Source organism: Metopolophium dirhodum, chromosome 6, assembly GCF_019925205.1.
Source record: "Metopolophium dirhodum isolate CAU chromosome 6, ASM1992520v1, whole genome shotgun sequence".
NCBI lineage: Eukaryota > Metazoa > Arthropoda > Insecta > Hemiptera > Aphididae > Metopolophium > Metopolophium dirhodum.
Genome location: NC_083565.1, coordinates 36,156,589 through 36,181,475, shown reverse-complemented (window position 1 = coordinate 36,181,475; position 24,887 = coordinate 36,156,589). Strand labels below are relative to the sequence as shown.

At 26.9% G+C, this 24,887-nt stretch overlaps 2 long non-coding RNA genes and 1 pseudogene across 2 annotated transcripts; 2 read left to right on the top strand and 1 right to left on the bottom strand.

The window, feature by feature from the left end:
• The first annotated feature begins 2,058 nt into the window (after positions 1-2,058).
• Positions 2,059-2,540, top strand: LOC132946077 (uncharacterized). The gene is made up of 3 exons (XR_009664648.1): positions 2,059-2,148; positions 2,223-2,364; positions 2,439-2,540. It is a non-coding gene; the product is annotated as an uncharacterized LOC132946077 (long non-coding RNA).
• A 288-nt stretch (positions 2,541-2,828) lies between these two features.
• Positions 2,829-8,039, top strand: LOC132947768 (uncharacterized; annotated as a pseudogene).
• Positions 8,040-9,981: 1,942 nt separating this feature from the next.
• On the bottom strand, positions 9,982-11,837 carry LOC132946184 (uncharacterized). Its single transcript, XR_009664679.1, has 3 exons — positions 11,569-11,837; positions 10,967-11,033; positions 9,982-10,148 (listed from the first exon to the last, which is right to left on the bottom strand). It is a non-coding gene; the product is annotated as an uncharacterized LOC132946184 (long non-coding RNA).
• Between the last annotated feature and the right edge of the window lie 13,050 nt (positions 11,838-24,887).

Genomic DNA, 24,887 nt, shown 5'->3' with positions numbered 1-24,887 from the left:
GGCTCCACTACACCACTGATAATAATTTGGCACACGCCGGTGTTGACGCGACAACGTTTGATGCGAGACAAAATATCGCGGCGGCCGTGTTAAATAATATTCACGTAGCCGGTGCGGCGGCATACGATAACGGGCATAATCTACATATAGGTATTATATAACTCACAGGACACATTTAAATAGATATAAAAATAAAATATTATAACGACAACAGGTGATGGTGTGTGTGTGTGTGTGTGTGTGAGACCAGCTATCCTCGCTATTAATTATAACCCGATATTAATTAATTTAAATAATAGGTAGATAGGTAGGTGTATAATTATGTTGCGGCGGCAACAATTATACTACAATTTAATTAGCGAGAGCTGGTGTTCAAGAATAAACAGATGTAAACATGTAAAGTATAAACAGAATAAACAGATGACACAAAGCGTATAGTACGCATCGTGAGGATGAGTTTATAGTTTCAATATTGATATTATTGGTATCAGAAGCAGATAACCGTGGTAAGTGGACAGAGCCGACAACCATAATAATATACATAAACATACTCCATGTCTCTATATCGGCATCGCCCATCAGTGGTTGTCGGTGCGGCAGCTGCCAGTTATGGGTTTATGGCTTATCTTGTCCAATCAGAAAATTGTTATAGGGAGACCAAAATAGAATTAAACTGGCTTTTCGTAAAATTACACAACAGTATTCTACAGCATTGGGCATTTCGACTTTGATTATTGAACTATTCGTTAACCTTTGGGTCGTTCGTGATAATCGCCAGAGTTTCAGATGCCATTACGCCAACCAGGATTCTGTGTATTATATTTGAGTGATTAATAATAAAATAATATTAAACTTATTCTAAAATTCTATAATATTCTCTCGTTATTTTCCTGTAAGTTATATATTATTATGATTAGTGTCGTGTATCTACTCGGATGACTGCCGATAGTTACGACTCGCATAGTCAAGGTTCTGTCGTTCCTGATTTTCATTCAGAGTACCTACCTATAAAGTTACAACCGCTGCGCTTTACTGGTTTAGGTACTAAATTTTTCATCGTACCTATTTTGGTAAGTAAGTAATTATTTAAATAAAAAATATATTAATTCGAAAAAAATTCACTAAACAATTATTTATTTTTCAGGTTGGTTTTAAGCTGACTATTGTATAGAAGAGATAAACAAGATTCTGTCGTTCCTGATTCCTGAATTCAGAGCACCTATCTATAAAGTTACAACCGCTGCGCTTTACTGGTTTAGGTACTAAATTTCTCATCGTACCTATTTTGGTAAGTAAGTAATTATTTAAATTTAAAATATATTAATTCGAAAAAATTCATTTAACAATTATTTTTTTTCAGGCTGGTTTTAAGCTGACTATTGTATAGAAGAGATAAACAAGATTCTGTTGTTCCTGATTTTCATTCAGAGTACCTACCTATAAAGTTACAACCGCTGCGCTTTACTGGTTTAGGTACTAAATTTTTCATCGTACCTATTTTGGTAAGTAAGTAATTATTTAAATAAAAAATATATTAATTCGAAAAAAATTCACTAAACAATTATTTATTTTTCAGGTTGGTTTTAAGCTGACTATTGTATAGAAGAGATAAACAAGATTCTGTCGTTCCTGATTTTCATTCAGAGTACCTACCTATAAAGTTACAACCGCTGCGCTTTACTGGTTTAGGTACTAAATTTTTCATCGTACCTATTTTGGTAAGTAAGTAATTATTTAAATAAAAAATATATTAATTCGAAAAAAATTCACTAAACAATTATTTATTTTTCAGGTTGGTTTTAAGCTGACTATTGTATAGAAGAGATAAACAAGATTCTGTCGTTCCTGATTTTCATTCAGAGCACCTATCTATAAAGTTACAACCGCTGCGCTTTACTGGTTTAGGTACTAAATTTCTCATCGTACCTATTTTGGTAAGTAAGTAATTATTTAAATTTAAAATATATTAATTCGAAAAAATTCATTTAACAATTATTTTTTTTCAGGCTGGTTTTAAGCTGACTATTGTATAGAAGAGATAAACAAGATTCTGTTGTTCCTGATTTTCATTCAGAGTACCTACCTATAAAGTTACAACCGCTGCGCTTTACTGGTTTAGGTACTAAATTTTTCATCGTACCTATTTTGGTAAGTAAGTAATTATTTAAATAAAAAATATATTAATTCGAAAAAAATTCACTAAACAATTATTTATTTTTCAGGTTGGTTTTAAGCTGACTATTGTATAGAAGAGATAAACAAGATTCTGTCGTTCCTGATTTTCATTCAGAGTACCTACCTATAAAGTTACAACCGCTGCGCTTTACTGGTTTAGGTACTAAATTTTTCATCGTACCTATTTTGGTAAGTAAGTAATTATTTAAATAAAAAATATATTAATTCGAAAAAAATTCACTAAACAATTATTTATTTTTCAGGTTGGTTTTAAGCTGACTATTGTATAGAAGAGATAAACAAGATTCTGTCGTTCCTGATTTTCGTTCAGAGCACCTACCTATAAAGTTACAACCGCTGCGCTTTACTGATTTAGGTACTAAATTTCTCATCGTACCTAATTTGGTAAGTAAGTAATTATTTAAATTTAAAATATATTAATTCGAAAAAATTCATTGAACAATTATTTTTTTTTCAGGCTGGTTTTAAGCTGACTATTGTATAGAAGAGAATGATTATTAAGTGTTTCTACCTATATATATATATTATACAATGAACAGTAAACCTAACAATATTAAACCTATATTAGTTGTTTTGGTAAGTAGGTAAATTATAATCATTTAAGTTTGGTAAGTAGGTATTTGTATTTAATTATGTCATACCATACTCTCAGTAAATCTACTAAGCGTAAAAGATTTTTAGAAGAATTAGAGACTGTAGATTTTTTGATAGATAATCAACTCGAGTTAAATCCACAACCAAGTACATCTCATGACAGTTTAAGTTTACTGCCTTTGGAAAGTTCTTATTTATCTGATTATGTTGATGGTACATCAAACAATTTGTTTTTATTTGAACCCCCCTTAATTATTTTTCAGATAAGAGTGATTTTGATCAAAATGATTTTTCATATAATTCCTATTCTGATACTGATGAGTCCAATAGTTATGAAATTTATATATTTAATGATGAATAACTAATATTGAATTTGTTAGATAAATGGAAAATTAATAACTCTATAACATCCGTAGCTTTTTCTAGTTTATTAAAAATTCTTAAAGAGCATAATTGTTTTAATAATTTTACAGTTGATTCTAGAATAGTTATGATAACTAATAAATATGATATGACTAATCAAATTCAAACCGTTAACTCTGACTTATATTATCATTTTGGAATATCAAATGGTTTGATGTCAGTTTATGATCCAAACGTTTTTGAGGAAGTTATTAAATTAGTTGTAAGGGTTGACGGCTTACCACTTACAAAGAGTTCTTCTAGTTCTTTCTGGCCAGTTTTGGCTTATGCTCGTTATCCTCTAAATAAACCTAATTTATTTATTATTGGTCTTTGTTGGGGGAAAGAGTAACCTCAATGCAGCAATTTATACTTCAGAAGTATGGTTGATGAATTAAAAAGTTTATCCCTAAATAGTTTTAAGACAGAATATGGAATAACATTTGTGGTATTAGATACAATTTGTTGTGATCTTCCTGCTCGTAGTTTTATTACACGCACTAAAAATTGCAACGGTTATTATTCATGTTCAAGATGTGTACCTAATTGAAAGTGATCGTGTTAACAATACTACTTGTTTATTAGGATCTAACTATTCTAAAAGAACACATACTGATTTTTTAAATCGTATTGATGATGAACATCATGTCACTAATGACATTTCTGTACAAACAAAAATACCGCATATTAACATGGTAAATAGTTTCAGTGTGGACTATATGCACATGGACAGTGTTCGGACTTATCTAGATAATTATTTGTTCATATTTTATCTTGTCTAGATAAATAGTTACAAGGTATCTAAACATTCATCTTAGATAAATTTTTTACTAATCTAAATAAATTCATCTAGATATATTTTTTATTGATACAAATCGCGAAATTATACAAACACATTTTAAATATTTATACAGATTATCAAACCAAGTTTATGGTTTATAAATAATGTAATTATTTTTATTTATATCCTTATTATTATTATGTTCCTATTGCCCAACTAAAATATACCTAAATTTAAAATCCATTTAAAAAAAAATTGTATCTTTTTTTATCTAGATAAATATTAGTTAAGTTATCTTTTATATCTATCTAGATACATTTGAGTTCCATTATCTTTATCTTTATCTAGATAAAAAAATACTTATCAAATCTGAACACTGCATATGGGGTGCTTAGGTGTTATGAAAAAACTAATTATATTATGGTTAGGTATAATTAAAAATGCTCCATTATCTATTCGTATACAAAGTCGGGATATATCAAATATTTCTAAACATATTTTATCTATCAAACCATTTATGACAAATGATTTTCCTAGAAAACTCCGAGGATTAAATGAAGTGGCTACAGAGTTTAAATTTATTATAGTGTATGTAGGAGCTATTATTCTAAAAGGGACTATAACTGAAGAATGTTACAATAATTTTATAAGTTTACATGTCTCATTTAGAATTCTATTATCACTTAATAGTAATAAAAAACTTGTTGATTTTGCTGAAAAATGTTTACTTTATTTTGTTGAAATATTTTAAGAAATATATAGGGCCCGGTTTTCATCTCATAATATTCATAGCTTAATACATTTAGCAGATGATTATAGAAATTACGGTTCCCTTGATAATTGTACATGTTTTCCATTTGAAAACTTCATGAAATTTTTAAAGGTAATGGTCAGGAAACACGAGAAGCCTTTGGAGCAGGTCATTTATCGTTACAGGGAGTTTTTAACATTAATTGTGCCAACAGCTGACACAAATCAAAGTAAAATTTATTTATGAAAAAGAACACTGTAAAGGTCCTTTAGTTGAATGTTATACTAGTCCTCAATAACAAATAATTTTTAAATACAACATAAAAATGAATATTAAATCTCATTCAGGCATTTATATAGGTTTTAAAAAACAAAATAAACTGTATTTTTAAAGTATTTAACATTTGTTATGACCCCAGCACAAATAACACAGTGTTTCTATGTAAAATTTTGAACCAGGTTAGATCATTTTTTGTAAACCTATCGATAGCTTAAAATTAGGTAATGCTATAATAGTTGATGATTTATCAACAAATTTTACTGCTATATATATTGAACATACAAATTTTTGTAAATATATGATAATATTTGATAATCTTAATAACAGTATTGCATATCCAATTATTCATTCATATGAATATTAGAATTAGATGAACAAATTTAATTGTTTGAATTTTAAAAGTTTACTTTGTTAAATCACATTATATTAGGTATTACATATAATGTCTTAATAATATTGTAAATATTTCTTTTACATTAAATAGGTAACATTTTATTGTTTGATTTGTATTAATAATTGTATCTATAATATGTATAATTTATTGATTGATGAAATATCTAAATTAATAATAAATATCATATTATTTACTTAAAATAGTATCATATATTTTGATTGAAAAATATAAAAATCATAATGAATAGGTACCTATTCAGTTGTCGTATTTATTGATAAAAATACAATAGAGGCTGTATGTTAAGCTGGATAAAAAATTGGTATGTGTTCTTGCCCATTACAAAAAAAGATTCAGTTCTTAGAAAGCTGATAGAAAGAAAAAGTCTTCCAAATGACGTGGAGTTTAATCAATACAAAATTAAAGTATTAAAAACAATGGGGAAGTTAGAGTGGTATAAATGGTATTTCTCAATTTATTCATTAAAAATAAAGTTAATATTTGACTTTTTACACCTAATAATATGACACACTTAAAGGTTTTTAGTTTTTTTGTACCAATAAAATATTCAATGTTCTTATCTGAAAAATGTCCATAAAATATCAGTTTTTTTTAAAATAGACATGAGTTGATTAAAACCTTATTGGAACTAATAATCAGAAAAATTAATTGATGTATTTTTAATATGAATAGATTCAGTAATAAAAGCACGAGAAATGACTAAAGAAGGACTTACAAGAACCGATAAATCATCCGCTGTACAAGGTTCAAATAAATAAATATTATTATATCAAATAGGTATATTATTATTTTTATATTATAATCAGTAGTATTTTTCATGTAACTACAGTTATTGGTTTTTTTTTTAACTTGAAAAATTCATAAAAATTTGATCTTCCTTTCTTCTTGGCATTTTTTTTTATATAAATGTAGACGAACCTATGAGCAATTTTGTATTACATTTTAAAATAATAGATTTAAAAAGAAACATTTTTATGAATCTTTACCTCTAAATAATTTGCACAAATCAAAATAATTAGAAAATTTTATCGTGTATAGAAAATATGGCTAGTAAATATTAATATACTAAATATTTAAAAAAAAATGTGTGATGTTTAGAAAATGATAAATTACTATTTAATTATATGTTGCATGTTTTATAGGTAACAGAATGAAAAAATGTATCACTTGTCATTTACTCATTTCATTTCACTTGACATCAAACTTTTTACGAATGATATTTTTGGAATAACGTATGAGGCACTTTGTTTTAAAGTTAAACATTTTTAATCAAAGAAAAATTTTACAAAAAGGATAAAATAAAAAAGAACGTTCTCCAATCCATTTATGTAGCAGAAAACCACTGGCTGAGCCGGAGGAAACTTGAAAGACCTTACTTTTTTTTATTTGTGTTGTTCAATCAAATAGTCTTACTATAGTATAAAGTCCTTATATTTATTGCTTTAATATCAATGATGGGTTTCGTAGCTACTTAAATGCATGTGTTTTTTTATTGTGGTTTTAAATTATTTTCTGAAATGGAAATAATCAAATATACAAAGTTTTGTATAATACGTTTTAAGAAAATAGAATATTTGTTAATTTCTTAGAATTTTTTTTTTTGTATTTTAATATGTTCATAAATGTAATTATATCATTAGTGCATGTCGTGTTTAGATAACTTTTTGGGTAAAATATTCCCATCATATTATGATTAACAAAATAAACATACAGAACTATAACTATTAAATGTGCTAATTGTTTCATAAACATATTTCAAATATCTATTTATAATAAAATCTAATTTCTTACTATTTACAGATCGTGATTTTCAAAAAGAGCTGCTATATAGATTGGCTTTTGTCAAACACGAACTTAAAAGACTTGTCAATAATCAAATGGACATTGCCCAAATAATTGAATCAATAGAAACACATATTGATAGTAATAACATTTCAAATACAAGTAGCAACTGTTATTATACATCAACATTAAATGATATAAGTGATTGCATTTTACCATTGGATAATACAACAGAACTTGATACATTTAATGACAAAATATCTGGATATAGAGCCTTTAAAATTAATTTGGTAAGAAAACAATACCTACGCCATATTTTTAATTATTAATTGTTTATTTGCTTGTATAGATATACCTATATACTTAGATAATTAAATAAAAAGTATGTACTGTTATTTTTTGTTTCACGTAAGACTAACCAACCTAGTTATATTGGTGGAAAACATTACAAATCGATGATCAAAAGAATTATGAACAAACTAATTTCAGATGAGTTATTACAACATTTTGATATTCAGGAAAATCTGACAAGAAGGTAAAATTTTCAAATTTAGCTGTTTGTTCTGTACTTTTAGGTAAGATAATTTACAAAATTGCCTTAAATCTAATGATTACAGATATTTATAATAGCCATTTGTATACTTTCAATATGTATTTTCTTTTGTAATATACAGGTATAATAATTTAGTAAATATTTTGTTTTAGATGCTGTTAAACAACAATCTAAGTATAAAAATAAAGTTTCTGAAAGTGAAATGGAAGAAGAGATTAAATATGTCCTAGCACAAGCGTCTCTAACATAAAAAGAAAAACACAAAAAATATAACCTAACCTTTTATAACTATTGCAATAGTATTAATATTTTATTTAATAACTGATATTTTTTTTAAATATAATTATATTAAGTATGTAATAAAATATATATTATATAATAATATATCAACAGCAGTTTTTATAGTGTTAAATATTACATTTTGTAATAATTATTATATATAATATAACTTTTCAACTCTTGTGTATTTGTTATTTACTGTAAGTGAAATTTAACTTTTAAATCTTAACATAAAAATATATAGATACCTATTATAGGTAATATTATAAGTGATAATCAATTTAATATCACTGCAGTATATATATTTAATTAGATATAGATATAGATATGTTATTAATTTAAAGCCTAGATAGAAACAAAAGAGTGTTATTAAAGCATAAATAAATCAACAGTATTAAATTTAGTTAAAATTGTATACAAATACGATTTACCACACTTGTTGTTTGAAATAAATCATTAACAGTGTCTGAACTAGCCTAATAAAATTCTCTTGAAAACTTTTAGATCTCTAAAGAGTTAACCATGTAATATCACCTAAAGCATTTTTAACTGTGACTAATTTTAGTATTCAACATTTTTTCTTGAATCATGAAAATAATGCATCGCAGGATGATAAATATATTTAATTGAATATTTAAGCACACATTAATTAAAACACACATTTTATATAATACAAAATATATTTATTTACTTATTTATATATTTAAACCTAAGTTATAGTAATAATTATAGTATAAATAATAATATATTAATATTATAAATTTATTTAAAATTTAAAAAACCTAAAAATACATGATTTTCAATAATTATTAAAAATCCATGAAAAATTATTATCACATGTATGATTATGTAGATGAAATTTACTCATTAGTAAATAAACATTAATGGTTATGGAACATTTATTCAGCGTTAAAACATATAAATGCAACATTTGTTTACCATTATTGAATAAATACAACTAACCACTATTTATGTAATGTTGACTTTTAAATGTTTATCTCAAAATGCAAAAGGGTTCAAAACATGATTAATAATAGTTGATTAAACATTTTACAAATGTGTTGTCTCCGTCTTACAAGTGCGCAATATAGCAAATTTTACGCTCAGCAAAACACGTGTAGCTCCGTTAGTATAAAAATTAGAGCGAATAGACATCTTATAAAATCTAAAGGTAAGATTATTATCTAGGCAACCTCATGGACTTTTTAGTATATTTTAATTTAAAGCGAGTTATGAGTATTTTAAGATGTATAAAACATTTACAATTTTAAAATACTCATAACTCGCGTTAAAATTAAAATATAATAAAAAGCCCATGTGGTTGCCTAGATAATAATCTTACCTTTAGATTTTATAAGAGGTCAATTCGCTCTAATTTTTATACTTATGGAGCTACACGTGCTGAGCGTATAATATGCTATGTTACGTACTTGTAAGACGGAGACAACACATGCGGGTATAACGTCCTCTTAATAAATAAGTTAATTTTTTACAAGAAAATGTAATTAGTTAAATCATAATTATTATCAAAATATTAGCATACTGTTAATCCAATACTTTCTCTCAAAAATATACACTTATCCAATTGGTTTTGATTAAATTAAAATATAAATAATATAGTGTTAATATAAAAAGTAAGTAGAAATGACAAAAAAAAAAAATGAGATGAAAATGAAGTATCTGTGTTAATATAAATTATAATATACACTTCAAATGGAATTCCATCATATTATATTTTCATACAATTTTCAATTAATAACACTCATAAACATCAAATTCATTACTAACAAGTTAAATAATATGACAAGAAATAAAAACCATTATTAATCATCTAATTAAAAATGGGTGGGTAATCAATTACCCAATATAAAGTATTAACAGTAATAATAATGTGTTCTTAACAATATAAGTTAATAAAATTATAATAAAAATTCAACTTACGTGTTATCAATTTAAATATTGTTAATGAAATGAGTGACATTTTTTCATTTTTCCTATTATTCGTTCCACGTCCTGTCATAGATATTTGCATCCCTAAATTATCAGTCATCAAGAAGTCCATGATGCATTTGGTCACCATATACACATTAATACCACCAAATTCTTTCAATCGTTTTACCTAGGGAAAAAATATAATATGCTTTGTTTATAAATAATAGTAATTTAACATTTTATAAGCCTTACCAAACATTTGTAAAATAATGTATCTGACTTTGGTTTTTGGTCTATTTCTTTTAAGGAATCTAAATTATGTAATGGGAATTCTTCAAAATCCGTGTTGTTATAAAAGCTCTCATTGTGCACCGTTTTATTTTGTACAATTTTTTTATAGTATACAACTATACAAGTGTGTAACTAACAAATTAAACAATAAAACATATTGTTTTGGTCTAAATTTTAAAAATTACCTATGCCTGGTAGTTACAATTTATTTTATGATTATATTGACATATTTATTCGTTTATTTATTTTGTAATTAAAGTTGTGAAATTAGAAAAACTATTTTAGAATTTTTATAATATCATCAATTTAATTAAATTACTTACATATATTAACTATGCAGATATAAAATAATTTTAGTTTTCATATATCTGCACATAATACAGTAGGACATTCAATCGTTTTCACTAGGTATATAGTTTTTTCAGTTACCTAACACATGTGCAGACATAGACGTGCGCACGGGGCAATCCAAGCTCGACCGGAGATTTTTCAGAGGCAGAGTAAATTGTAGATATCTAATATATATCCGTATTTTATAAAAGTATGTTTGTGAAGATCATGGACATTCTATTTGTCCTGATAGCTAATAAAATTAAACCAACTCAACTAACAAAAGCATTGTAAACAATAACCATAGTTATTGTGTAACAATGTTTATTAGGTATAGACTGTTCTGACCTATACATTTATAATAAATATTATTGAAATAAATACCTTAATTCCATGATTCTAACATCTTCTTCACTAGTATTCTGACATGGTTTTTATCTTAACTATATACCTAAATGTAAAATAAATAAAATAGGTATAAGTACTTAAGTTTGTAAATAATAAAAATGTGTCTAAACTCTAGTCAACTTTACCATAAATATGTAATAATATTATGTATTCTTCCGTATTTTATTTTAAACAATAATAGTTATTACTTTAATGCATTTAATATACTTAGGTAATATAAAATGTAATTCTCAATCAATATTGTTATTTAGTTTACATTGTGAGAGCTAATATTTATTATTTATAAAGAATTAAATTAGGTAATTGATAACTCAAATACAATCATTATTCAAATTTTCAAAACCACTATGCATCTATGCCCTTTTAATAGTTTTAGCAAACTAGGAAAAGTTTTGGATTTATTGAGCATATTATTAATTTCATGCCTAATTCAAGTTGGTTATCAATTAAAAAGTCGAATGTTTCAACTTCTTCAAAAAATCTTCTACGCTTAGTAGATTTACTAATATTATGGTTATACTTACAAACTGAATGTTCTAAATAATTATAAATATAAATATAATTAACTTTGTACTTACTTATATCACGCAAGACGCAATGGCGGAACGTGGAAACCTCAACGGAAAGTACGATCAACGAAAATTGACACACGTTCAGTAGTTTAGCGAAGTACAATAAATCCGTAAACTAAACGGAAAACGTTATACGTAGATACAAAAAACAACACTAGGTATATACGCAAATGCAAGACACAATGACGGAACGCCGAAACAGTGAAACATTCAAACCAAACATCAACGACAACAATCAACAACTAATCTAGAACGCACGAAACAAACACGAGGCAAAAAAAAATTATTTTTCGTAACCGTGGAATATGAATACCTTGAGGAGCGTGGAGCGTCGCAGTGAAACACTAAAATATAATATTAATAATTTGACAATGTGCTGCCGCCGTTATACTCGTTAACTATAAACAATATATTAAATATTAATATTATATTAGATAGTACAATAGTAAATACTAAATACGCATTGGTCACTCGTCGGGCATATCGTACTGCGCGGTATCGACGTCGTTCATCATGTGGGTAGGGAGAGGTATGCTTAGAAGTATGCTTAGATCTAGAATATTCACGAAAAATATAAAAATAGCTGATATTTCCAAACAAAAACAAAAACCTCAACCGGTCTGTAGGTACTCCGCGATAGCAACGCCATAGTATATTCTATAGATTTTAGTATTGTTTACTTGTTAGTTCTTAGAACCATAATAATTAATAATATAATATATTGTAAATTACAATTATTTTAATATAGGAAGTTGATTGCAATAAAATGATTGCTACTTTAGATGTATAGAAATCGCAAAAAGTGCTAAGCAGCTCATACACTACACAAACATCGATAATAAACAAAATATTTATTGTTTATAATAAAATAACAAATTAAGAAGTACGAGTACCTATATAATATTATATACCAGGTTTACACAATACGTCAATATATAATAATAGTATTGATATATAGTATATTGATGTATTGATATATTATATATATATTTACAATTTAACTCAAATTACTAGGTAGATCTTGGGACGATTAAAATACATCCCATCGGGAAGTTCCAAATAGGTATCAATTGAGTACTATACCAGGTACCAGGGAGGTCGAAATGCAGCCCATCAGGAAGTTCCAGTTAAGCATCAATTGGGCGCTTTATAGATGGTACCCGGGAAGGTCTGTGCTGTTAGGGTCAATATTATGTCTAATATAAGGTACCTAAGGTAGTTAGGTCGAACGGTATCGAATTTATCAGTTATACCTTCTGGGCTTTATAAATACAAGTTGTTCATCTGTACCGGCTATAACACCTCCTTCAACCGCCAATACTTTGAGGAGCTGATTCTCGCAAACCAATCAACAAAAAAAAAAAAATGTTAACCCATGAATTCATAAAAAAAATTGTTTTAATAATTCATGACCTATTTATTCTGTTACCATTTGACAATCATAAGTTTATTGTGGTTTCATCAATAAATATAAGGGTGAAAAAAATTAAAATAGTTGTATACTATACAGTTTTAGAAAAGCATAAATCTAAAAGTTTAAAAAAAAAATTCAAAAAAAGTTAATACTTTTCGAATAATTAGTGTACCAACTTAATTGGATTACCCTGTATACATATAATATGTTAATAGTTTTATTATCTATATCAAGAGAGATTTCAACAGAGTTACAATCAGTTATTATCTTATGTGAAATATTAATTATTTTAAGGGCATTTTTAATAAATACGGTTACCACATCATTTTTATTTATAATACCGAGTGAGTTTACAGTATGATATCCATTCAGCTCAAAATTAAAGTCGTATCAATTATATCAAAATTAGAATCGTTTGAATTAAACATTAAGAATAGTTCGTCAAAGTTCGCAAATATACTACTTAAATATTATAATAGGAGTATATGAAAAAAAAGACACAACATTTACAATTTGTTTATCATATTTAGTCTTTTACAGTATATATATTCGTAGATAATAGATACAACAATAACTTATTACAGGAAATTACTGAATCGGTTACTACAAATTAAAACTAAAATAAAAACTCAAAAATATTTTTTTCTATAACTAGACAAAACTACCTCATTACAATATTATTATGAAACCGTAATAGGTCCCGCCATCTGGCGGTGCGCATGACCGTAAGTGACTAAACATGACCACAGAAGCCGGCCCAAGGAATGAATAGAGTGCGTGGCAGTGCACTTATTGAGTTAATCGGCCACTCATCGCAATTCACCACCTTTTAATACTAATAATATTATAAACTATAAATATTTCTTTATGTAATAATAAAGCACCTGTTATTCAAAAGAATAAACACCGAGTTGCGTATCATCACATTTCTAATATTTTTTTCTAATCCAATTTAACAGAAACATGCTAAAATATTCTTGAATATGTTTTACTTACCATAAAATAAAATATTCTGTCCGGAACAAGTGCCTTTAAATCTCTGCGTAAAATATAGATCTAATTGAATAATATATTATTATTGTGCGCGAATACAGTGAGGTGCGACGACGACGACGACGACGAACGAGAGCGAGACGAACGCCAGTAGCCGATACTAATTCACAGTGTGTTAATCAACCGTAGTGGCGGTTGGAAAATGGATGGATGGGTCACTATCGTGGTTAAAAAATTATTGTGATTTTCAGGTTAAGATTTTTTTGGTTATAGAAAAACTTATGAGAAATCTTGTATTACATTTTTAAGGCTAAGATATAAAATTAAAAAGGTGGGAAAGTGGATGTCGCTCTGCTTTACCGTAGGTTACAAGTGGGTCACTGTAATAGATGATGTGAAATTTGAATTCAATGATATAATATCATTGTATAAGAAAAACGATTCTGAAAGAAAACGGTCAGTCAGCCTATGATTTTACCAAGTATATTTGATGATATTATTGTGAATAAAGTAACTTATATATAACCTATTTACTCGGAGCCTTGTTTTAAATTTTCAATCTTTAGCCATAAAAGTTAAACATTTTATACATTTCTAACCACAAAATAATTAATAAATTATAAATTTGATAAATGTTGTCAAAATTTGAATTTTAAATGCTTATAAAAAAAAATTGTGCCTACGTATTTTTAATATTTTTCAACTGCTATTAGAACGATATATCAGGAGCCTTATATTAAATTTTCACGCTTTTTTACCCAACAAATAAAAATTTAATGATATTTATAGAAAAAAAAACTAAAAAAATTGAAAACTGACAATGTCCGTAAACAGCTCAAAAAGAGTCAAAATATTTTCAACATTTTATGGTATATAGAAAATGCTAATATGAACATTCAGTGAAATTTTCAAGTATCTACAGTCATTCGTTTTTTAATTACAATAAAATAAGAAAATTGTTACATGAGAAATCGAGTAAATATCGAATGTTGTAAAAATATAAATTTCAGACGCTCATAAAAATTTAATTTAAGTTTCTTCTAGACATTTTTTTTTTGATAAAGGTAGACAAACTTATGAGTAATCTTATACTACATTTTCAAATCTTAGATTTAAAAAGAAAAATTTTTATGAATTCTCAACTCAAAATAATTTGCCAATTTTCGTGATTATTCCGTATTTTGTCAAAATTTGAACTTTAAATGCTTATAAATAAAAACTGTGACTAAGGATTTTTAATTTTTTTCATCTACCTTTGAAAAAATAGCCTAGAAGCCTTCTATTAAATTTTTAAGCTTTTTTACAAAACAGATAAAATTTTATTGATATTTATAGAAAAAATACTAAAAAAATTGAAAACTGACAATGTCCGTAAGCAGCTCAAAAAATTCAAAATATTTTCAAAATTTTATGGTGTATAGAAAATCCTAATATAAACATTCAGTCAAAATTTCATGTCCCTACGGTCATTTGTTTTTGAGTTACACCAAAAACCAAAATCGATTTTCTCGAAAACAGATTTTGCGTGAAAATTCACGTTTTTCCTTAATTTTTCTTTTGTTTTTCATGTCGCTTTTGAAAACTACTGGGAAATTTTTACTTTTGACCCCCCAAAAAACCAACTAGATTCACTTTCCTATCAGAAAAGTTACTGTTGAAGGAAATCGATGCACTTTTACTGTCCTAAAAGTTGATGACAGACACAAAAAAAAAAAATAAAAAAAAAACACATCATTGTAAAATCAATACATTCATCACTTCGCTCAGAATCTAAAAAATAGGGGAATAATGGCCGTGTCAAAAATATATCGGGGGAAATGTCCTACTACAAAGAAAACAGTCGGGTGGAAAATATCCGCGATTCGTTTATACATACATGTACTTCACGAATTGCGTCGTAGACCGTATATTATAATATAGAGCTCATAAAAATACACAGCCACCCAATGCAGTGCTATTACACGTTAAATAATCGTCCATTCTAAATATTCAATACCTATATACCTACTGTCGAGACGCCGCCGAGTAATGCATTATATTATGTATTCTTTATGCACATAATAATACCTATAAAGGTACTTAACGTACACGTTCATTATTATAATACTATATAATATAATAATTACAAATCCGACACGATAATATTATATACAATACATAATGGGATATGATATTTTGCGCCAATTTAATAACTTGTAATTTGCGCCACCAATAAGTACATTTTAGTTTGTATGTAATTTGCGCCACATCTAATAAAATAATTTTGGTAATTTGCGACGGTTAGTCTACCACAGAAAAAAATATTTTTCAATACGGGATAGGCTAAACAATAAAATAGAATTTAATTCACAATTAAAAAATTTATATTATGAGGTATTTTTTAAAAATCGCATAAAATATAGTTTTTTGATATGCCTTCTATCCTGTATTGTGAAAAAAAAATGCTCCTGTGATGGACTTACTGGTTTTTGCACAGACGCTATGCGAGCTAGAACAATACAGTAATATAATATATAGGTAGGAAGGTACTAAAGTTACCTTATTATATCGGTGATAAATTATGTACGGACACGTGTTGGTATATAATATCTTTTGCCGGTTTCACGTATTACATTCACGTATATATAAAAAAAAAGGTGGATAAGTGGATGTCGCTCTGCTGTACAGTAGGTTACAAGTGGGTCACTGTAATGGATGGTGTTAAATTTGAATTCAATGATATATTATCAATGTATAAGAAAAACGATTCTGAGCGAAAACGGTCAGTCAGCTTATGATAAGAGCCTATGAAATAATTATATTTGATGATATTATTGTGAATAAAGTAATTAATATAATATAACCTATTTACGCGGAGCCTTGTTTTAAATTTTAAATCCTTAGCCATAAAAGTTAAACATTTTATACATTTTTAACTACAAAATAATTAATAAATTAGAAATTTGAATAATGTTGTCAAAATTTAAACTTTAAATGCTTATAAAAAAAAATTAAGCATATGTATTTTTAATATTTTTCAACTGCTATTAGAACGATATATCAGGAGCCTTATATTACATTTTCACGCTTATTTACCCAACAAATAAAATTTTATTGATATTTATAGAAAAAAAAACTAAAAAAATTGAAAACTGACAATGTCCGTAAAAGGCTCTAAAAGAGTCAAAATATTTTCAAAATTTTATGGTGTATAGAAAATCCTAATATAAACATTCAGTCAAAATTTAATGTCCCTACGGTGATTTGTTTTAGAGTTACACCAAAAACCAAAATCGATTTTCTCAAAAACAGATTTTGCGTAAAAATTCCCGTTTTTCCTTAATTTTTCTTTTGTCTTTCACGTCGCTTTTGAAAACTACTGGGAAATTTTTACTTTTGACCCCCCAAAGTACCAACTAGATTCACTTTCCTATCAGAAAAGTTACTGTTGAAGAAAATCCAAGCACTTTTACTGTCCTAAAAGGTGATGACAGGCACAAAAATAAAAAACAATTAAAAAAAATTTTAAAAAAAACACACATCATTGTAAAATCAATACATTCATCGCTTCGCTCAGAATCTAAAACGTGCCAATGTAACGACAAATTTCTGTGCGGTTAGACAAATTGTTATTAAAACTGAATCACGGCTTTTGGCCACCTTAATTATTATATATTATATAATGTAGTATTAGTTCCGTTCAACAGTTTATTTTACTTCCGGTGTTCGTCACTTGTGGTCAAGAAGTTATAAAAAAAGAAAATACTTGTTTTTACCATAGGAAGTCGAGAAATTTTTTATACCTATTTACAACAGAATACGAAGACAGTCTGTACCAACTGTAAAAATTGTTGAGGACAATTTTTTCTAGAATCGTAAGCAACCTAATTCTTGATAATATCGTATTTCAATCGTCCAAAATCACACGGTAAATTAATAAGTTATTTTTATATTCTATCGATTAGTTATTATTTGGCTAATTAATAAAAATATTGAAAATCAGACTTCTAAGGATTCTAGATGAAGTTCTCCTCTACAATTTATACAAAATGTATTTTTACTGTAAACCACTTCAATAAGCTGTATTACTCACTTAAAGTACGAAACCATATGTTATTCACTATATTGTTCCTATATTGCGTCTAACAACAAAAGCAACAAATCCAAAGCAACGTTTCCGTCGAAAACGAATCAGTGGTACCAAAGTCGCATGGTCTAGTCGCTACTCGTTCACCGTTTTTCGGTTTCGTCGACGAATATTATAGCTATACAAAATATTATACTCGTCCAACGCCTCCACAGCATACGTTCCTGTACGCTAACAAAGACGGCGGGACACACAGTGTCTTTTGTGTCTTTCAGTGTGTATATTATTTATGTCTGTCTGTATTTATATATATAATGAACAAATGTGATTATATATATTATGTTTTTTACGTACAAACTTTACGAAAAGTTTTATTATACTATTTATCAGTTTAAAAAAAAATGTAGTGCAAATATATCCATTTCAAATTTTAAGCCTATATTATATACTTATACACGTACACATTACACACCCATTATGACACGTTTAATAATATATCTACCACTAAGTCACCTTAGCGACCATATTATAATATTATATTTATGCGTACACCGAACATGTTTATTTATATTTTCTATAGGAATGTAGTATGTATGTTAACGACATTTAATTTTTTTCTTTATATAGTAGTAGTTACCATGCGCGTATTTAGATTTTTGTCATTAATTATTAAGATTATTGTAAAAATGTAATATATTCAAGATAATTTGTTTTGCATATTAATTGTTGATTATTGCATATTTTTGAATATCTTGAAAAAAATTGATATTCGTTGCACATTGATTTGAAATTTAATTATATAATATAGTGTTCAGAATAAGCTTGCGCACTTTCACGCTTTCAACTGAGCCGCTAGAAGGGTGTGACGAAGTCAGCGACGGTTAACGGCAGCGGTCGACAACTGACGACCAATCACAGTGCATCTGACCCTTGTCAGGGGGGTTGGACCCTTCCAGCGGCTCAGTTGAAAGTGCGAAAGTGAGCAAGCTTATTCTGAGTAGAGTACTTTTACTGTTGTTAAAACATTTAAGATGACACACACGTGTGTTGTATCCGTCTTACAAACGTGTAACTTACCAAATTTACTCTCAGCAGTTCAAGTTTTATGTCGTAAGCTTACGAATTACAGTGAATCGACCTATTATGAAAATTAATGGTAAGAAAATTATCTGTGTTTTAATGGAAGTTTTTTTACGATAATTCAATTTTTAAGTGAGTTATGAGCATTTATAATTTACTATTTATTATACTTGCATAACTACTTAAAAACTGAATTGTCGTAAAAAACTATCATCAAAACACAGATAATATTCTTACCATCTAGTCAATAATAGGTCGATTCACTCTAATTTGTAAGCTAACGGCATAAAACTTGAACTGCTGAGCGTAAATTTGGTATGTTATGCGTCTGTAAGACAGAGACAACACATTCGGTGGCGCGGCGTCCTCTAAATAGATTCATAATATTCTCAAGCAATTTCACTAAAAAAATATTTGTTTTGCATTATGATATTATAAGAGTAATATTAATTAACACACTATGTCGTAAATGATGAAATTGTGTAAGTACCTACATTTCTTTTAAATTTTTTCCGCATATTTGTTGCATATTTTAATGATTTTTATGATATATATTATTATACAGCTATAGACCATGAAACTTTTTATTGCATAAAAATCAGTGCACTAATTATTATAATAATACCATTTTAGTATATTACTATATAAAACATTAAAACAGCAAATATTATGCCAAAAGACAAGACATATTTACGATAATCCAAACATCATCACTGTGACATTGACGTGTTACTAATATCAGGTGTATTATACTAATAATTGTAAAATAAGGAAACAGTTTTAAATATTTATATATTGAATGTGAACATTAAACGTGGAATATTAATATAAAATTAAACCAAAATTAATATTAATTTAAAATTAACCTTAATTTAAAATGTAAAACATAATATACAAATTAAATCAGCATTTGTTTTTATGAAAATAATATTGTAACCAATGAATAGGAACGTTTTTATTTAATAATAGTAAAATTTAATGTTTTGTTATTTGAAAATGCATAACTGATAGGGAGTAGCGTATATTATAATTTATAATATAAAATATACAACATTGGGCAGAAAATATAATATATAATTATACATATTCGTCCTAAATTTTGCAATTTTCAACGTTTTTGCAATTTTTTACCTACCTAAGCATGTATACAATATGTACTATGTACGTAAATATGTACCTAACGCATTCTTAGTGGAGTACTAAACGTACTCGGTATTAATTTTTTGTATCGTATGTTGGCCACAAACACAATATAAACAAACGTACACAAAAAAGTTGTTCATATTAATTATTATAATAAATAAATAATAATAGATAATATACTGGCTCAAAAGTATGCTGGATAGTTATTAATTTTCTTATTAATGTTATTACCGTATTAATTTTGTTGAAAATACATTTGTCTAAAATAATACATCAGTTTTTACTTTCGTTAATAATATTTATATTTTTCCGATTGCAGTTATAATTTTAATTTTCCAAAAGTTTTGCTGTATTTTTTTTATTTTTTAAGTTTTTTTCATTCGTAAACTATAAATTCTTTTTATTTTCAACATAAAACAATTACACTTTTTAAATTCATAGACGCACGCCCATCAAAAATGAATGCATTTATTAACGAAGGATTATATCTTTTAGCAGGCCACAGATCTGAAGACCGAAATATTTTTATGCATCCATAGTAAGCCTATATAGAAAGCCGAAACTGTGCGAATGCCGTGCTGCGACAAAATTAAAAAAGTGAAATTAATACCTATTCAAAGTTAAATTTAATATTTATTTATTCATATTAAAAATGTTTTATTGATCTAAGTAAATCACAATATTATTGTAGTAGACCGGCGTTCGCGTGTTCTCGCTTGTGATGTGGATTAGGCCTACAGGGGACACCACAATAAAAAAAACGCACCACGTGTAATACCTCATGCTTTTAAACAACATGTACAATGTGATATAATGTCGTTTAACAAGCATAGGTGGTGTGGAAACTTACACGACGCTGCAGTACATCGAGTACATTGAAGTAATATATATAACACAAATAATAATAAGATAAAAAACCCGTATAACATAAGACAGTATTAGAGATTAAAGAAATATACTTTTAGAGCGATACAGATCACAAGTAGTTTAAGAGAAAATGTACGTAACCTCGGGGGCTAGATAAATGTTTGGACGTTTCCTCCCATAACAAAATCAAATTTGAAAAATTATTGTTTTCTTATCATCAGTGCGGTGCCATTTGTAATACGTGTACGACGTAAGTATGTAAAAAATGTAAAAAAACAAATATTTTGTAATAAATGATACCTATTACCATAGTATATTCAATAATCAATACACTTATAAACAAGGGTATAATGTCAACGTGCTCACTCATTCATAGGCAGTCTTTTGTCCTGCCCAATATAAAGAGAAAATGTCGTTATCCTGTGTTCAAAGTTATTTCGTCAAAGTAAAATTGTCATAATCATATTATGACTAACAACACATTAAATAAGCTTAAGATTATTTCATAATATTATTATGCTATAGCTGGGAACATGATAGCGAAGGACCTACATATTGTATTCCTCAATATACAATATATAGGTATAGTACAACATTTTTGAATTCATTGATAATTTTTACTTCAAAATAATCAAAATATAATGGAAAAAGTATTTTATTTTTTGGGGTTGTTATACATTTAATTTTTTTAACTGGTGGATGCACAAGTCGTCTCAGATATATTATTATTTATTAATAACACTTTTTGTATTTACGTAATTAAACACAGGTAGATCCACCATTTAATTGACCAAATGGAACTTATAGCAGAATTTATATTATTAAACACAGGCATAAACTATAGTGATCAAGAAATAAAGAAGTTAGTTATGGATACATTGTATCTAGCGTTTCCACAATATAAGTGGATGTCTGCAGTATCCTTGGTAATAGTCATTATTATTGATTAGATAGTCAAACATTTTGGATTTTGGATTTGAAGTATCTCAAAACATAAGTGTCTCGGTGATTCTGTGTCTGGGATACCTCCCTTCCCGTTAGCTTAAAGCTGTGTACATTTGAGACTATATGGTTTTAAAAAAAATATACATTCATTGCAATGTTAATATAGTTAAAAAGCTATTAAAATACGCAATATTTGAATTTATTTGTTAATACCTATAATGAATAATACTTAAATATAATAACAAACAACATTGTTTATAATATTATTATTTATTATGAACAATTATTTCCATTAAAGTATAATAAAAATTAGCAGCAAAATATATTTTCCAAAGCAAATAAAATATTTGTCTTACGATTTTGCGAATCATATTTTAAATAAGGAGGATGCACTTTCATAACATAGACAAAATGCATTCATGCAAAAACATTTTTAATTCTAATTCGAGCAATATCGAAGTAAAATAATACTTTACAAAAAGTATAGAGAATATATGATTGAGGGTATGCCATATAGATTTGTATAAATATTGTCTCAAAACTTATATTTTAATAATCATTTTAATTAATTTTTTTTAATTTTTAGAGTCGAATACAAAGCCAAATAATAATAAAATATAATACAAATATGTCAAACTCTCAAAAATAATACCCCCGTACTTTTTGCAATAGGTGATATTATTCTTAATAACGATTCCATATATATTTTATGCTTTTAATATATTTATGTGACGCGTGGGTCTGAGAGAGAAAACTAATATTTTGCTGACATCCTCTTAAATTGGTATTATAATATGTATAACCACATTTAGTGTAGAAGTATGCAAGGCTGGTCATTAACGTATTAATAAGTTAGAAGTTAAGGTAAAAGTTAAGTTAATTTTAACTTATTAACTTAACTTACTAATTCAGTATTTTAATTAAATTAACTTTAATTTAACTCATTTGCCTCTACATTAACTTAAAATCAACTCATATTTTTCTTTATTTTCTCAATTAAGTTAATTTTGAATATCCCTATTATCCAGAAAAATAATTTTGTTTATTACAGATTTTTGGTTTATAATAATTATTATAAGTTCGCAGAATATAAAAAAATATATTTACAAAGAACTTTGTATTTATGTTCAGAGATAAAAATCTAATATATTGTATAGTATATGTATAGTAATAAGTTACTTATAAATATTAATATAGGGGTAACATTAGTCGCTCGTCTGAAGACATGGATGCCACGAATTATATTCATAAATCCGAAATCATTATAACTATTCATTATTCATTAGTTATTAATTATTTATTATTGGTACAATAATTGTTATCATAGATTGTTTGAATATTAATATACTTTTAATGATGATTACTATTCAATTGATTATCACTTATTTTATTAAATAATACCTCATAAATGCATTTTTTTTTATTATCAACTAAACTTATTAATTGAAATAAATTAATAAAATATATTATTTTCATTGTTATCACATACAATTGTGAACATTGCCATTTGGACATATAGAGGACCAATAGCGGACGCAGTTTCAATAATAAATTATAGTCGGCTATCTAGCTGTTCTATAAATCTATAAGGAGTAGTTTTCCGAGTGCATTGCAACTCCAGTTTGAATTTTTTGTTTTATGATTTGAATATTATTATTATTATTTTTAGAATGTCATACTAGATGTTATTATTTTCCTCAATTGTTGACAATATTATATACAATTACATAAATATATGATAATATGATTACCTAATGAAAAACAATGTTTGGTGTATTGTTACCTATTGTTACTTAATATTATTATTTTAAAACATAATTTTTAATCTTGATGAATGTTTGCTCCGCAGTCTGGCGACAGTAAGTCGGATCGGAAAAAATATAGATACCTTGTACTGCACCCCTACATACAATTATAATTGGATCGACGCATACATGAACAGGTAGATAGACAGACAGTATTATAGGTATGGACGTGAACTGTAATAACAATAGTATGTTTTGATCGCAGAACACAGGGGCAAAAATATTTTACCACTAGAAATGATTTTATATATAATACCTATATAAAAATAAATTCGATAGCTGTAACGTATAGTAGTCTTCGTAAATATATTATGTTATATCTTATATTATAGTAATACATACGTTTTATTATTCAAAATAATAACTACACTTAACGGCAAATAATAATTTAAACTTAAATGTATACATATTTTTAAGGACGCTACTCGAGAATTTGTTGACTTCGTCTAACACATGACATCGCAAATTTCCAATCACTAGTTTCAATATTGTACAGTTGGTTTTCGGGAGTAACCGAATTGGTTCCCATTTGGCCGAATTGGTTCCCGTTTTAAAAAGGTATTTTATTAAGTTGAGCCGAATTGGTTCCCGTTTAAAGAAGGTATTTTATTAGGTTGAGCCAAATTGGTTCCCGTTTGTGTACAGGTAAAATAGTTACAATTTTAATTTTTAATTTTTGATAATTGGTACAAAATATAAATTAGATAGTAAAAAATATAAATGTACCTACAGTCTACACTCTATAGTCTATAGTATAATATGTATACAATAAGATGGCAATAGATTGTTATGTTGGAAGTTTAGCAAATTATCGGTGATACCCCGATCAATTAAGATAACGATGAAGATATACCTACGTACTTTTATCGCTGTATGGTATATCGTATATTTATTTGACAAAAATATTGATAGGACTACAAATTGTTGCAAATTGTTCCATTCAAAACTGAATAAAGAATTTACAAGTGCCCATCCTAATATATTTTATTTAATGGAGACTTTAAACAGCATT